A 12,174-nucleotide genomic window follows, 5' to 3' on the forward strand; every position below is an offset into this window, starting at 1 on the left:
ACCTGCTTTATAAAGACAGTAAAGAAAATCACCCCCTGAATGCAATTTATTTAAAAGAGTACAAGAATATTGTTCTTCAGCCTCTCACTCTCTCTCTCTCTCTTTTTCCCCCTTTGTCTTTCTAATTGGAAATGAAAGAAAACAGCCAGGGGAGATAGGATCTCAGGTCTAGAAATCCTAGCAGGTAATTTGGGAGTTGAATACAAATCTCCCCTGAAATGCATGAAACAGGTGAAGGGGATTCCAGCTTCAACTCTTAAACCACACCTTATCCTGGACTAGAAAATGACTTCCTCCCAGCCCCAGGCAAATCCCAGCTTCCACCCACCAAATGCCTCCTGCGGTTAATAAACATTAAACAACAACAAAATCCCAAAGTGGAGAAAGGAAGAGTGATGGGAGGCCCAGATAGCAGCTCTGCTTGAGAGCCTCTCCCCGGGGGCGGCACCCCCAGGAGGAACCCGTAGGTAAGGAAGCCAGGGGGCCCGAGGCCGGGCTGCTTGCAGAGCATCCGAGCAGAGCAAACACCTGACTTGAATCAAGTGATTATTTTTCTTGATCAAACTTGCCCCTTTGTCTCAGTAGAACTTCATACAACTAGCCAGGTTCAAACTCTTCAAAATGGCTAAAAGCCTCAGAATCCATTGCTGAGCCACTATGTAAGTCAGGCTTCCTGCTGAGTATGGAGATACCAAAGTTAGGTCTAGATAGGTCAGCTGAGAGTCGGCAATGTATGCAGTTCTCATAGGTCTAGGGAGAACTGAGAAACAACAGGGTCCTGGTATGCTATGAGAAATACGCTGAGCATCACTTGTTATTCCCATTTTACAGATCAGATAACTGAAGCTCAGAGAGGTTGAATGACTGGCCTCACAGCCAGCCAGTAGCACAGCCAGAACAGAGATTCATATGACAAATCACAGTGACTGTCAATTTCCTGAGCCCCTCTAATAAGACCAGGTGGAGTACTCTGCGCTTTGTGTGTGTTAACTTGTTCATTTCTCATGGGTTACTTTCTTTTTGAAGAAGTGAAACCGCCCAACAGAACTTCCTGCCATGGTGAAAGTATTCTGTATCAGCACTGTCCAATACCAGAAGTCACCATCCCATGAGGCTACTGAGTGCTTGACATGTGCTGAGCGGGACTGAGGAACTGATTTTTTTTTTTTAATTTCACTTCATTTTAAATGTAAATAGACATGCAACTAGTGGCTACTGCCTACTGTATTGGATAGAGCAGTTTTAGAAGCCTGTTAAGATAAGAGCTTGTTAAACGGCAAGGCAAGGGTTGCCTCTGAAAAGTCAAGAGTCCATGACTTCTCCCTTCTCGCCACTGCTCCCCAGTGAGCTGGCCTGCACTTTGCCAAGTCTAAGGCCCTGGGAAGGAATCTGACTAGATAGCATACAATCAGCCAGCAATAAAGCCAGACCCTCTAAAGGCAGGGTCTGCCTTTGAGCCTGCTTCTTTTGAGCATGTCTGGGGGTCCCAACAGAGGCCCTGGCAGGCAGCCAGACAGCCCAGCTGGGGGTTGAGACCCTGCACCAGCCACTTCCCAGAGCCTACCAGTGGTGGTCCGGTTGATTGAGGGTTCTATGAGTCATGGGTCCCAACCCTGCTATTTAAACAGCAGTATTTCCTTTTTTGGGGCTTAAGACTAATTGGTAGAGAGGTAGTGAGCTCCCAGGCCCAGCCTCACCCTGTCGAAACATGTAGCCCTCAAAAGTTTTTACTTCAGGCGCCGCCCACGAGCACGGCTATCATCCACGCTGTGTCTGAGTGCAGACGTTCATCCCGAGCTGGGCGGTCATGGTTTCCTCGGCTTCTCCACTGCCTCCCGCTGTCCACCTGTGGCACGCCGCTCCCCTGCTCCAAAGCCTCCAAATACACCCCGCGATGCTCAGAACAAAAGCTAAAGTCTTCAGTCCTTGAGCTGGCCACTGCCCACTTCTCTGTCCTTATGTCCGTCCCATTATTGTCACCATCACTCCCTCTGCTCCAGTTCCAGACCTCCATGCTGTTCCCCAACTTATCAAGCTTGTCCCTGTCCCAGGCCTCTGCACTAATGAGAAGGCTCTTTTCCCAGGATCAACTGAGGTCTCCTCTCTCTTCACTCAGTCTCTGCCAGTCACCTCTTCAGAGAAGTCTTGACTCCCCTCTGTAGAGTGGTGCACTCCTCACTCCTATCCCTTAACCTCGCTCTGCTTTTTTCAAGGCATATACATATACGATATATTTGGTTGGTTTGTTTGCTTATTGTCTGTCACTGCCACTCAGATATAAATGGTATGGAGAGGGACCTTGTCTTTTTCTTTTTTCCCCTTGTATCTCCTCTAGAATACAGTCTGACACATAGGTGCTCACTGAGTATTTGTTGAATGAATCGATGAAATCAGTGAATGAAGGCATGCAGGACCGGGGGCCGTGAGTGTGAGGGGGTAGGGTGGGGTAGGCTCGGGCTTGGCTCACTCCACACAGATCAGTGTGTCCATGATTTGGGTACTGAGCCACAAGAAACAAAGGGATTTGTTGATTTTATTTCTTTTGCCCTGGGAAAGTTAAAGCTCACAGATAATCCAACACTCAGTGCCAGGTTTTCTGATTTATAATAGAGGAATAATTCACATAGAGGTAAACAAGAGCAAAGGACTGACAAGTGAGCTGTAGGGGGAGGATGATGGGAAGCAGACCGAGGTACCCATACAACGTACGTGCCTTCAACTGGCCTGGGTTCCTGCCAGCACTTGCTCAGACCTGGGTGCAGACAACCCCTGACAATTTTCACCCCCAGAGTCCTATGGGCCAGACTGCCCCGATGGCTGATGAGAGTGCGGCAGTGACTATAAGCAGAGGCAGCCTAGGTAAGTTCCACCCCTACATGACAATGAAATCACTCAGCCATCTAAAAGGCACACCCAGAACTGCACGTATTTGCTAAGGCGGCCAGGCTCACAAAATTTTCCTAAAACCTGGATTTTTGGGGTGCAAAATTTCCTTTCTTTCCTTAATATTTATATATCCTACAGAAATTCATCTCTCTTATTGCACCTCTAAAGCCATCCAAGAAACAAAAGTAGCAGGGCCTAGAAGTGTCTGCCACATAGGAGGCAATCAATGAATACTGAATGAGTGAATGGAAATGTCAAGGGAAAGGGGACCTGGAACTGGTGACAAATGGTCTAGTTGAGCCAACCTTGGTAGTCAGAAGCCATGGGCTGACACCCTACTCCAGCTCCAAGATCTGTTCCCCTATCTGTAAAACAAAGACCTGCACCAGCTGTACCCAAGTTCCCCTCCCAGTGTGCCACTCCAGTTCTCTGAACATGCCTTCATGGCTTTCCTGTGGACCAGGTCTTACTTGTGTCTTGCTGAAAGCAAGGCCTGCTACTCTGGAGACCATCCATTGTTTTTAAGCACCAGAAGTTAATTACGAGCAATTCTCCCAGAATATTTTTCATGAAAGAAGGTTCTGGAAGGTAGCCATCATCAAAACAGGAAGTAAGCCCGGCTAGTGTTCCATTTATCAGATAACACAGGCTTAACCAAAGTTCCTGTCACCCCCATATGGTGATTCTTGGAGCTCGACCAGGTTTCAGAGGTTTTATATTCAGAGTGGTAAGAAATCATCTCTGTGGCTTGTGGGATTCCGTACCTATTTCCCTCCTTTCTGCCGCGCGGGGCTGTGGGTGCCGAGTGAGGGCTGCAGCCACTCGTCCCGTCAGTGTCTCAGTGCAGCCCCTTCAATGTCCGAGGACCGCCCCCCTCCCGCAGGCGCCATGGAAACGCTCAGCATGGCCGGTCATGTCCCTGCCTGTGCAGCATTTCGTCCTGCGCTGCGTGTGAGTCTGACCATTTCCTCCCACTCTTAGCCGTGTCCCCAAGCACCATACCCAGTAGAGTTTGGTCTCTGTCTCCACTTTTTTCGAACTCTGTTCTCAGCCTCAATACACCAGCAGCAAACAAACAAACAAAAACACCGGGCAGAAGTCTGAGAGCAGGAGCCCAGGCTGGTTTCCGCGGGGGCAGCGCCCTCGGCCTCAGTTTCTTCAGACGTGAGGTCCGGATAGGGTGCCGCCTGCTGCCCGCCTCTCCCAGCCTGTGCTTCCCGCAGCCCTTTCCCATGTATGTTATGAACCTCCACAAAGGCCGGGGCTCCTCTTTTCCTTTTGGTTTTAACGTTCTCAGGGACTCTAGGAAGACAGCAACATTTTGATGATCCCAGTAACCAAACCACATGGTGAAAATCACGGCAACCATCCGCCTAATAAACCATGGTTGGATGGAGACTTCGCGTTCTCAAACAAGACCCTGGGAAGCCAAAGCTCTCCGAAGCTGCAAGTGACCAGGGCCTTGCTGAAGGCCCAGGGACGCTGGTTGATGGCTGATGAAAGGATTTTAACGTGCCGCTGAAATTCTCTTTTCCAAAATAACCACTTTGAAACCTGTTAATTACAGACACACCACCAGCCCCCCCCCCCCCCCCCCCCCCCGGACCAGGGTTTCCACCAGGGAGAGCCCAGCTCCAAGGCTGACCGCTTCCATGATGCTACACATGCTTTGTGTTGGGTGAATGAACTTCACGATGAGAATCCAAATTAATTAAAACCACATGGCCACTCCCCTCACCCCAGTCTCTTACCCACCCCCCCTCCCCTGGAGACAGGGGCCAGTTCAGTCTAATTTGGTCCAGTGTTTTTGTTTCCTAAGATCTGTCTTGGGCTCTGGGCCATTAATAGGTTGCAGCTGATTTTAATCTACATGAATCAGAGACCTCGTTGCTTTGGTTTTAAGGAGATTACAAATTGTGTGTCCCACAAATGGGATGGAGGGGAAAGGCCCTGGATGGGGAAGGGGAGGGGGACAGATCTGGGAAGGAACAAAAACTCGGCTCCCCATTAAGCGGGTAGGTTTGAATGAGCCTGTGCTCTCTTAAAGCTGGGGGGAGGGGAGTGAAGAGGAGGGGGGAGGGTCTTGCTGCTGTGACCCCACAACAGGAACCCAGCACCCGGGCCTGAGGAAACAGAGTTAAAATCAAGGATCTGGATAAGCGGAGAAGTCTCCTCTACTCACCTATTTTCAGTAAGTGAATGTCCCAGGTTTTGCTGGGCACTGATCATAAGCTAACGCAGGAGTCAGCAAACTAAGGCTACGGGCCACATCCCTGAGAACCCCACACTCTCGTCTCACCGATGAAGAAACAGTCACTTTGATAAGCACCTCACTGAAGGTCATGGGGGGGGGGATAGGTAGAACCGTTAGGAAGAGCAGGGCCTTTGCACTACAGAAGGATTTTCCGCTCAATGCAAGGGAGCTGGGGCCTTTAACCTAACGCCACTCCCTTGTGTGTGTTGCATCGGCAGCTTTACAAAGTGTGTTCATGTATGGTTCTACAAACTGTCCAATGAGGGGCTCAAAATAACAGAGCCCCATTATTTAGATAGAGAACCGTAGCAGTGATTATCAGTGGGTGGCAATGAGAATCAGGCCAGACTGCACATACCTCTTGAAAAGAAACTCTCACTAAGGCCCAACGGCCCGTGAGTGCTGGGGGTTACCCAGCCCAGGCCTTCTGGACCCTTGCTGACCCTCATTCAATCAGGACCCCAGGCTGCCCTCCACTGTCCTCTACGTGTGCCTCTAACACAGCCCTTGGCCTTCAGGGACTTCCAGGCTCACAGGGGAAGACACAGGAAGGGGAGAATGATGAGTCCAGGACAGGCAGAGTGATGGAGGGGTACAGGGGTGCTTGGGGAGAACAGAGAAAAGGAACGAACCCCTTCTTCCCTAGTAGCGAATCCCTTTGCACGGAAACCTGTGTAAAGAGCCTCCAATGCAAACGTGGCTGGCTGGAAACGCCATCAGGCCCCCTCCCAAGGCCTCGCGGGGAGGATTGCTGGGACCGTTGTGGGGACAGGCAGGAAAGCCTGAGAAGTGCGCTTCCTCTCAGGGACTAGCCCCGGCAAGCAAACCATGACACCGAGGACGATGCTGCCTCGGAGCAGGAGGGGACGTGCAGGCCTCTTCCCATAGGGACGCATTTCCTCCGGAGCCAGGCCCTGCTCCCAGGTGGGGACCCTCCGGCCAGGGCAGGACATCTTCCCATGCTGCCATCACAGTGACCTAGAACACTCTGGAAGGTGGTTATGTTGGGCTCTAAACAGAATCACAGATCAACAGACTGCCACCTCTATGTCTAGGTCCCCAGCAAACAGGAGCTGAGAGTTTCTATACAGGATAATGGTCTCGGTCTCACTGCCCCCATATCCACTGCCATCCTCAGGCCCCTTTCCCTTGGCGAGCTTCTCCCTGAACTTTAGGCAGTGCCTCAAAGGAGGTTCAGAAGTCACCGAGGAGTCACAGAGCCCAATCTTTAGAGTCCTGCTATTTTCCTAAGGTGTCAAAGTGACTAAAGATTGTGAATCGCCTGGGGGTGATGGAGGGACCCCAACTGTGCAAGGGTGGGATACAAAGCAAACTCTTTCACCATAAATGACTGAAGTCTTACACTGGACCAGGGCAAAGCCTGGAAAATGTCCCATCAGTGCCGCAGACCAGAAAATCTAGTAATTGTCCAGGTCCTGAGTGAGAACAGTGCGGAACAAAGAAATAAACTCAGAGAGAAAAAGGATGGGATTGATAGCTTGCAAGAGCAAATCTCCACCCTCAAATCGCTTTATTTATAGGGCAAAGCAAAGTTATTAGCAAATCAAAGAGATCTCTGATAGAAAGTCACATTTCTAAGGCAACCCAAGAATTCTCCCAAGTGCAGAAAACCCTCCACCCTGCATACCATCTTAACTTCGCAAAACAAAGGGTAAACGTAGCTAACATGGAGGTGTCTAGAAGGGTATGTAAATTGCCTTTACCAACTTAAACAGTCAGAGGTTGTGGGGAAGAACTTTGCCTTTAGCAATTTAAGTAAGTGAGGTGGGGGGATGCGAGGAGTAGAAATACTCAGCTTCATGGCCAATATGGAGTTGTGGGGAAGAGCTTAGCCTTTAGCTTACGCCTTAAACTGTGAGGGCTTTGCCAGCTTGCAGTCTCCCACACATCAGCATCTTTGGGTCCCACCCATTGATAGGAACTCTGTGCTCAGAAATGGCTTTAAACAGGGCTTTGAGCTTGGGGAACAGCCAAGGAAGACTGTCTGTGTGGACAAGGCATGGTTCCTGTGACTTCTACCGCTCAGTGGGCCTCTAGCATATTTCCTGAGGGGAACTCTTTGATTCCATCAGCCCAAGGGGTTGTGGGTATAAGCCTCACAGCTCTGTTTTGTCTGCACTTGGTTTCTGATAGGTTCAGGCTCTCTGTTCCATGGAACCCAACAGCCAGGAGATTTTTGCTACTACTTCCTTGAATCTAGACTAGAGGAGGAGCAGAGGCTTATGACTCCCACCCGGGAGCATCAGGACCCCAACAGGGTGCAGGACACCCGACCCAGCCAGGCTCTGTGCTGTGCTGAAGAATGGTTGTTGGCTCTGTTGACTTTGGTAATGGCTTCATGGCCCTGGAAGAGATCAGAATGCACTATGGTTAATTAGCAGCCACTGAGCATTCATTACAAGCTAGGTGCCACATGGATGAACACACCAGCAAGACAGAATCTGAGAAGGTCATATGCCAAGGAGTTGTTTGTAGAGTGCAATTTCTCCCCATCTAGAGGCGTGCAGAAATGTCTGCCCATACACATGCCACGGCAGGGTTGGGCCACACTCTAACTTTGCTGCAGATGCCAGTCCAAGGACCCTGAGTGGTCGGGGGCCCTCAGATAAAGAGTGCTTAAGGTCGGCTCTCCCCTTCTGTGCCATCTAAAGGCGGGCCAGAATGAAGCGAGTGAGAAGCTCATAAACACTTCCTGGGGCTGGGCTCCCAAACTAAAGCTGAATGGAGCAGGCCAGACAAGCTTAAAAACACATAAACACATGAGAACGTCTGGCTGCTATTGGCTGAGCGGACTGGGTGCTAACATGGCTTCAGAGCATTGAAAAAGGGCAGGGTTTTACAATAAGAGCGCTCCTTCTCGCCCGCCCAAGCAGATGAATGGGAATTGTGGGCTAATATTGAAAACTGATTCCATTGGTCCTTCAAAAAACACAGGGCAGTGACCAACCCCATTCACTCTCCTTCCCCACCCTCTCGAAATACCCTCTCCCTCAACTCTCCTCTCATACCTGGAGCTTTTGCTCTAAACCATATTTTGTATCCTGTATAAACAAGGACTGGTAACTCATACAGGAAATGAACTTCACAAGCATTGAATGTGTACCAACCTGTGGTATGGGGAGTTGCCAGATTTTTTTTTCTTTCTGAGAATTTTCACAGACTCTTGAAACTTTGTCTCAGCGTCCCCTCTGCACACCTGGATGCACATACAGCCACCACCCACTATGAATGGCCTGAAGGTGACAGGGACTCCAACAGAGCAGTGCACCATGCACACACACCTGAATGCAAAATTTCCCCTCAGTTTCCCCCAAACACATAATCAGAAATATGTGTTCATATGCAGATATGCTCCTGTTCTTGAAATTCCCCCTTGGTTCCTTGCACTCCCCCCCCCATATATAAATTTGAGCATCTAAGCTTGTGGGCACTCCCAGTCACGTTCTCTAACACACACAGAAATTTATGCCCCCTCAACATATCCCCAGCACACAGGAACTGAGAGTCAAGAAGTTTACATTCACCTGTGAACACACACACACACACACACACACACACACACACACAGCCATTTTCAGTTACAGCTGGCTCAGTTACAGCTGTGACAGACAGGTCTGGGTCTGCTTGCTATTGTTTCTCACTTGGCTCTAGTGGGCGTTGGTGTACCAGAGAGGTGTGCCATCAGTTTGTAGGCCTGAGTGTTGGGAAGGTAGCTTTTTAAAAGTACATGTGGATGGCAGCACGAAAAGCAGGGACAAAGGCATTCCTTCCAAACTCCGGCCTGAGTTTCACCCACTAATGAGCTCTGTTCTGGATTGTTGGGGGGAGGGGTGTGTTTCTTTATTCAGCTGAAGAATTTCCAGAAGTCCTGTTTCAGCATCCTGCTTTGCCACCTCCATCTCTCCCGTTTTTCCAGGCCCAGGATGCCCGAGGGCAAACTGTGCCTGAGTGGGAGGCCCCAGCCACACCAGTGAAGGCTAATTTGGGTAGAAACGAAAGGAGATGAAAATGAGCCCCCGGTGAACGCTATCCTTCTGGGAACTTTGGCTTTAACAATATAATAATAAAGAAATGCACATGGCTTCACGTCGTGGATCAGTTCTTGGAAACTGTGACTTTAAACAAAATGACGTCTAAAGAAACCAATTTTACCATAGGCTAATTCATATAACCAAGAGTTAAGTTTCTATACTTATTTCTGGTCACAAAACTTGTAAATAAAGACCTTAAACACTTCTAATATTAAACATTGAAATACATGTGAGCTCTACATACATTTAAGAAAGAAGAATAAAAACAAGTAAGATCGTTATTTTCCAACCCAGTTATTCCAGTTCAGGTTCTCAGGTGGTCGGAGCCACTTCCGGCTAATCAGAGCTTCAGGGTTCCAGGTGGGAGCCATCCCGAGGCCCCCACACACCCACATCCACACTCGCTTAGACCGAGACAATGTAGACCAGCTCACGCCACACGCACATCTTTGGGATGTGGGAGGAAACCCACGCAGACATAGGGGAGAACGTGTGAACTGCACTGAGACGGTGGTCCTGTCCGGGAATCGATCCTTTTTCCTCGTTAGTGTTGTCATGAAGCCACGCTGAATGAAATGACATCATGCAAGGACGAGCTGTGGACAGAACTCCCTCTCCCTCCCAAGGGAGCAGTAAATGCTGCACTGCATATACAAAGGGGGGTGCTGTCTTTGCATTGACCATTGAACTGGCTCCTGTACAAACGTTTCTTATCTCCAAGAGCCAGGTGGACTTGCGGCATCTAAGACACTAACAAGCCCAGGGTGCATCCTGTGTGGGTCTGGGCAGCGGGAGTGCCTACCACTGCCTCGTGCACACCCCACGGCTCGCTCATGGTAGGCACACCGGGAGTGTTGCAGATTTGTTACTGTGTGCCACTGAACAGTGGCAAGGGGCTGGCTAGAAGGATGTGTACGTCATCCTCAGTGTTGCTTGTAAACTCCACTCCACTCCCCTTCCCAGCAGAGTCCTTTCTTCAAGTAAAACTTTACAAGGAGGGCAGATGAGGTACTTGTGTGTGTTGATGGGAGGGCGGGGTTCCATCTGCTCTGGCTCCATCACCGCTGGGACTCTCTGAGGGGTACCCTGGATCCCAGTTTGAAAACCACTACTACAATGCAGGCCCTTTCCTGTATTAGTTATTGAACTTTATACCCAAGAAAACACACAATGACGGAGAACTGCTAGAAATGTGACAACCCTTTCACGTTAGCCTTGGTTTTACATACTATGGAGTCAGGCCGCAGCCCATATTGGGTGTGGCGCAGAGAGTTAGGGACCCCTCGCAGAAACACCACGGCCCTCCACAGGTCTGCAGCTCCCCAGTCGAGAATCACTGTACAGGAATTAGGGGAGAAGCAAGAAATAAGACCAGGCGCCTGGATGGAGCCACACAATGAAAGGGCTTCAGGGTCCAGTAGACTTTGTGCTTAATGCTATTTGGCATTGGAGAGCCATTAAAAAGCCATGTGCAATTTGGATTATTATATTTTTAAAGCCAAGAAATGACACGATGGTGGGACATGAACTAGCAAAGAAAGGATCACTCCTTTGCGATTAAGCCACCTTTCCCGTCCCCAGCTGCCTGAGACTCATCCCCTGTGCCCACCAGCAGCAGCTACCCCCAGACTTTCATGGATGGCTGTTCTCCAGCCTCCACCATCAGAGGTGCTTGCTATCTGGTGTGGCACACTTACAGTGGGTGCCCCAGGCCAGGCCCCTGGGCCTTCAGGGCTGTGAGCGCCCACTGATGTATACAAATGAACACATGCCTAAATGAAAGAATACGCATAGAATTATACCCAGAGAAAGAGGGACTTAGACTGTGTGCAGGCAAAAGTGAGGTTCAGTTCCATGGCTCTGCCCCAACCCATTTCTTGACCTTCTGACCCCCAACCCCCAAACTTCTCAAAGAAGAACTTGGCTTTATTTGCTGAGCCAGGAGACACCATTAGTGGTAACGTGCAACCCAGGTTTGGGGAAAGAGGCTGTGCAGCCGGGTTCCAGCTCTGCTCTGTGCTCTGTTTGCCTTGGGGAGAACTGGTATGGATTTTGGTACCCAAGCCTGTGCGTGCCTCAAATGAGGGGGCTGTTAAACACGCGTCTACCGACTTCAGAACGGGGCCGTGGGGATGAAGACGTAATTAGAGCCTGTGAACGCTTTGAGCTTCCCGGATGAAAGACAGCACTGTGAAGTTTTATTATCTACCTACTCTGCTTTTTTATTGTCCAGTTCCCTTCTGTTTTTCCTTTTGGGGGTCCGTGTAAACTTTATTAGGTATTAATTTCAAAAAAGGCCTCCTTGCACCTCAGAGCAGGATTTTATTTGGTGCCTTAGAGAATTTCTTTCCATAACCCGGACCCTCAAAGGATTCCTCCCGGTCAGGGTGAAAGGGGCTTGCATGAGCTCAGCGGCTCAGTTCGGTTCAATTCCACAAATATTTATGGAACATCTATTAACGTGGGCCTCGCCCGGAGGGGCAGGGCAGGACTGGGAAGAGTGGGGCAGGTTTTATGAATCTCGGAGCCAGGCTACCTGAGGGCTGAGTTCTAGATCGACCAGTTCCATACGTGTCCTTAGAGAGCCTTGGTCATCTCTCGGAATCTGTAGCCTGTAAAATGGAAACAATCCCATCCATCTCATGGGGCAAAGTAAAAAATAAAAAAGAAGCTAAATCTCCCAGTGAGGAGTGTGGGGGAGGTCAGTAATTTCCAGATGCCTCCTCCCCTCTGTAGGGTCTGGCCTCCGGAGAAAGGGAAGGAGATGCCTCTATCCCCACTTCTGTTCCTCCTTCCTGAGGCCCTCTGTCCATCCCTGTTCATCCATTTTGGAAAGAATGCTGGTTAAATCAGCGGTTCTGGAACCTATTCTCATCTAGGCCCTCCCTCCCCCGGCCACCCCTGCACTCCTGGGCACCCCGCTTCTTCCATACACCCCCTCCTCCACCCCAACACCTCCAAGCCCTCCGCAGTAGTATCCTG

Source organism: Saccopteryx bilineata, chromosome 4 (assembly GCF_036850765.1).
Source record: "Saccopteryx bilineata isolate mSacBil1 chromosome 4, mSacBil1_pri_phased_curated, whole genome shotgun sequence".
In the NCBI taxonomy this organism is placed as follows: Eukaryota; Metazoa; Chordata; class Mammalia; order Chiroptera; family Emballonuridae; genus Saccopteryx; species Saccopteryx bilineata.